Genomic DNA, 5,488 nt, shown 5'->3' on the forward strand with positions numbered 1-5,488 from the left:
ATACGTGTTGGTTTTGGAATTGCTGAGTGACATACTTACAGGTGAATGGTTGAAAATGATTGGTTTAATTAGGCTTGAATCGATTGGATCTTAATGATTGAGAAGAGAGACGACTTGTAAATAGCATTGATATATTTTGGATTCGAGCAAATGTGTAGGAATGGGATAATGAATATTGTTAGAAAACTGATGTTATAGGTTTGAACGATTAGGTAATGTGAGTGTGGGGATCAAGGATTATTATGAGGTTGTGATTGAGTCTTAAGAGCAGAGTGGCTGAAGAGTGTGTGAAAAAGGTGGCTGCAGAGAAAGGAAGTCATAGGGAGCACAACCAAGGATTCGCACCAAGGGGTCGAGAGTTTAAGGAGAGAGGATACACACAACACTTTTCCCCAAGGACGGAATAACTTTGCAATGAATGAGGAGTCCCAAGGGAACGGTAAGGGAAAACAGATAATGGCTACTTCAGATGTTTCAAGCTGTCAGAGATGTGGAAGTCATCACCCAAATAGGCCGTGCCGATTGGAGTTAGGTGTATGCTACAAGTGTGGGAAATCAGGGCATATGTCTTGGAATTATCCCTACAGAGAAGGCCGGGATGCAACTGAATTCGATTCTCATACCCGATGTAATTATAAACTAGCAGTTGAATTTCTAACTTCCTTGCATATCATTAATATGCGATATTCGTTCGTGATGCATGACAAGTGTTGATAATCGTAAAGTCCAAGTCGACGATTAGTCGAGGACCATTAGTTGCTGAGACGGGGCGATATTTAGTTAACTTAGAGGTGTAGCTAGGCTCTTAAAGGTGAAGAATAAGAGTGACACAGCAGAAGTGAGTTAGATTATATCTAAGGGATGGGAAGTGTTGAGAACTGTACGGAGTTATTGTTTGAAACCCAGTGACAGTGAACTGTGAGAAAAGAGAATAGAGCATATTCAACCTTTAGTTGCTCATCGTTTGAGGGGTGAGTAAAGACGAGACCAAGTCCCTATACGAGAGATTTTTTGAGACAATCCCCGAAGGAACAACAACAATAATCACCCTGTAGGAATGGAAAGCAACCTCAGAATGAAATGACCTATAAGCGGTGTGGAAGCTACCATCTGGGAACTCCGTGTCGAGCTGGATTGGGACTTTGCTATAGTTGTGGAGGAGCCAGACACATGTCCTGGAACTGTCCTGAGAAGGTTAACCAGAATATTCCCAAGAGCCAACAACAAGGTCGTGTGTTCACTATGACAACGGGATACCGCTAGATCCGACGGTTTGGGAAGAGGTAAGTGAAAGATCGGTAACAACGTGTTAAAAGTACGATTAAGTTAGTATTTGGTTTTGGCTATCATAGATAGAACTCCAGTGAATGTCAGTCATGCTAAGTTGTGATTTAGTACTTGAAGAAATAAGTGACAGGACTAGTACTAGACGAGAAATCAGAGTGGCGCAGCGGAAGCTTGCTGAAGTGTTAGCATAGTATGGTAATAATAAGGAATAGTAGAGTATGATTAGAAATGCTTTATGTTTTGAGTACTTAAAAGGTTAGTGAACTAATGCAGATAATGATTCTTGATAATTAGGATAAATTGTGGCTATGAACTTTGATGGTTCTGAAATGGATGAGGAAATGATCGTTGATATGTAATTGGATTTAGATGATGAGTGAGTGCAAGTCGTCGTGTTTGAGAGATGAGTACAATGATATTTGGTCATGGTGGCCTTGGATTTAGATTGAGATTTATAATGATTGGTTTTGAAAGATGAATTTGAAAAAACTATTAAATTGAAATGCTGATGTTGTACTGAGATTGTTGATGCCAAGGCATCTTAGGCTAGTTTCACTAGCATTTTTCTGTTAGTTTTAGTTGTTTTATGCATTTTCTTGAGCTTAAAGTAACCAAGAATGGTTAAATGAATAACAAAGCAATGAACCATCCAAACAGTATGATTTTGATGCAAATTCCATGAGTTTTTAGTTATATTACTTGAATGCTATGAATGGAAGATTTCTCATGAAATTTTGCAAGACTTTGATGCAATTGTTTGGATAATTTCAGGAAAGAAGAGGCTAGGCAAGGAAGCAACAAAATCAATAAAGGAAGCTTGAATATCACATGTGAAGTTTAAGTTCCAGTTTAAGCTTAAACTGGAACTTAAACTACCAAACCATATAATGCTGGAAATGGCGTTTAAGTTCCAGTTTAAGCCTAAACTGGAGCTTAAACGCCAGAATCATGAAGGCTAAGAAATGCTGGAACTGGCGTTTAACCTCCAGTTTAACCTTAAACTGGAAGTTAAACGCCAGAATGAGAATTTCACCAAGGGAGCATTTCCACGTTTAAGCTCCAGTTTAACCTTAAACTGGAGCTTAAACGTGTTCGACACAATTTCTCACCAGGAAGCATTTCCACGTTTAACCTCCAGTTTAACCTTAAACTGGAGGTTAAACGCCAGAAGTAAGAAAGGCACCAGGAGCATTTCCACGTTTAAGCTCCAGTTTAAGGTTAAACTGGAGCTTAAACGTGTTCGACTATTTCTCTCCTCCAGGGTTGTTTTCTCATTTCCACGTTTAAGCTTCAGTTTAACCTTAAACTGAAGCTTAAACGTGTTCGACCCAATTGCTCCTCCAGGGTTGCTTTCTTCATTTCCACGTTTAAGCTTCAGTTTAACCTTAAACTGAAGCTTAAACGTGTTCGACATTTCACACTCCTGGGTTGCTTTCTTCCATTTCCACGTTTAAGTTTCAGTTTAACCTTAAACTAAAACTTAAACTTCAACTTAAACGCCACTTTTTGAAAGGATTTCTGGGCCAAATATATTGAAGTTTAAGTTAGCATTTGAGCACAAACATTAACTTAAACGTATTATGGTATGAAACCCAATTGAATATCATGGTTTATGGGATTGGGCCTGAAGAATTGATGAGTCTGGAGCTTCAATTTGTTGAGTCTTGTGTCATTACTTGTTTATCACTAAGTTTGCTCAATGAATGTTACAGAATTGGATCACAGCCTCATCAGGATTATGGACCATAAACCCAAAGCAAAAGGAAATCAGGGAAAGGCCTCAAAGCCCAAGAAACACAACAGAAGCTCAATTTAGAAAGTGTATAAATAGGATAGAATTTAAGTTAGTTGGGGACTTTTGGAAGGGGACACGGAGAACTTTGGATCATTTTTCTTTTAGTTTTGTAATTGAATTCAGAGCTATGACTCACTAAACCCCTTTCATTGGGTTAGGGAGCTCTATTGTAATTCAATGAATCAATAATAGTTTTATCTTCTTCTTCAATATTTTCTCTTGAATTTTGTTAGAAAGCTTCTCGATCTAATTCCATTGGGTAGTTGTCTTGGGAAAGAAACTACCCATAATTGGAATCCTTCGGAACCTTGGGAAAGGAATGGAGGATTCATGCTAGAGAAGCTTTCTCACAGTGAATTGGATTGGGGTTTGGATGGATATTGTGACATGTAATCCTACCAAATTGTGGTTCATGAAACTGTGTGGTATAATCAGTGATCGAGCATCATCTCTTCTTATGAACATTTAAACCAAGGGATTGGGAATTTGTTTGTTTTTAGAGAGAATTGGTTAGCCAAGGGATTGGGATCCAATCATATAAGATTGCCAAGCAAAATTCAATGAATGCATTGGTTGAGGAAGGGATAAAAGTTGTTTTGATTCGGAGATCTCAATATCTCCTAACACCCAATGAACTCCCCATTTCTGATTTACCACTTTCTCTTTACATTCTGCAATTAAATTCATGCAATCACCCCCATCCCTTTTAATTTCAGCAATTTAGCTTCTCGCTCTTTAATTCATGCAATTTTACATTCCACAATTCTCATCTAAATCTTGATTCCGCTCAACTAGAACATACTTCTAATCCGAATTGCTCACTCAACCAATCCTTGTGGGATTCGACCTCACTCTATTGTGAGTTTTTACTTGACGATAACCGGTGCACTTGCCGGAAGGAATTTTGCCGATCGTGCAATTTCCTAAATCGTAGCATATCAAGTTTATGCACATCAAGTTTATGGCGCCGTTGCCGGGGATTGGTTTTCGATTGACAATTCTCAAATTGGAAGTTAACTAGATTGAGCATTTTTTTTTTGTTTGTTTTGATAATTTAGTTCAAGTTACTTGTTGAATTTTAACTTCTGCACTCTGTTACTTGTTTTCTTTCTTTATGCCTTTAAATTGAAGCAACTAACTCACTGACTCACTAACTATTTGAATTAATTCCTCAACTGCTCTAACCATACTCTTCCATTAACCAAGAGTATTTCACTTGTTTGGTGCCTGTGCTGTGTTCTTGTATGACAGGTAGGAGAGGAGAGACATCAACTCCTCCATATACCGAACCAGAGAGAACCCTTCATAGACTTAGAAGGGAAGCAAGAGGGAAGAGAGTACTGAGAGAAGAGGAATCTGAAGGAGAATCTGAGGACAATTTTGAGGAAGCTTTAGATCTCAACATGGATAGAGAAGTTCACAACCATGAGAGGGCTGATGGAAACAATGCCATTCCTGAGAGGAGGGTTCTTGGTTCATACATAAACCCAACCTCTGGGAATTGTGGTAGCAGCATTCAGAAACCACCCATTCAGGCCAACAATTTTGAACTCAAACCACAGCTAATATCACTTGTGGAGGATCATTGTTCATTTGGTGGGAGTGCTAATGAAGATCCAAACCAATATCTCACAAAATTCCTGAGAATTTGCGACACTGTGAAGTCCAATGGAGTCCAGGAAGATACCTATAAACTGCTCTTGTTCCCATTTTCACTTAGGGACAAGGCAGCTAAGTGGCTGGAATCATTCCCAAGGGGGAGCCTAACAACCTGGGATGAGGTGGAAAGCAAATTTCTGGCACGTTTCTACCCCCCACAAAAGGTCAATAGGCTTCAATCTGAGGTTCAGACCTTTAGACAACAAGATGGTGAAACTCTCTACGAGGCATGGGAGAGATTCAAGGATTTGACAAGGAAATGCCCACCAGACATGTTCCATGACTGGGTGCAATTGCATATTTTCTATGATGGACTTTCTTATGAATCAAGGAAGGCTGTAGACCATTCATCAGGAGGTTCATTGAACAGGAAAAAGACTGTGGAAGAAGCCATTGAAGTGATTGAGACAGTGGCTGAGAATGAGTACTACTATGCTTCAGAGAGACACAACACTAAGGGAGTCATGGAGCTGAACCATGTTGATACAATTTTAGCCCAAAACAAGGTGTTTGCCAAGCAACTAGCAGAGCTCACCAGGAAATTAGAAACAAAGCAAGTGGCTGCAATACACACACAAGATCAAGAGGAAGTAAGCACTGAAGGAGGTGATTGGGAAGAGGCAAATTATGTAGGAAATCAACAAAGGCAACCATATGATCCACATTCCAACACTTACAACCCAGGCTGGAAAAACCACCCAAACTTTGGGTGGGGAAACCAGCAAAACCAACATAACAAGTCCACAT

General features: G+C 39.4%; 1 non-coding gene across 1 annotated transcript; it reads right to left on the reverse strand.

The window, feature by feature from the left end:
- Positions 1-4,911: 4,911 nt before the first annotated feature.
- On the reverse strand, positions 4,912-5,015 carry LOC148567288 (small nucleolar RNA R71). Its single transcript, XR_015882963.1, has one exon. It is a non-coding gene; the product is annotated as a small nucleolar RNA R71 (small nucleolar RNA).
- Positions 5,016-5,488: the final 473 nt, after the last annotated feature.

This window comes from Arachis ipaensis, chromosome B4, assembly GCF_059453495.1.
Source record: "Arachis ipaensis isolate K30076 ecotype BB chromosome B4, ASM5945349v1, whole genome shotgun sequence".
NCBI lineage: Eukaryota > Viridiplantae > Streptophyta > Magnoliopsida > Fabales > Fabaceae > Arachis > Arachis ipaensis.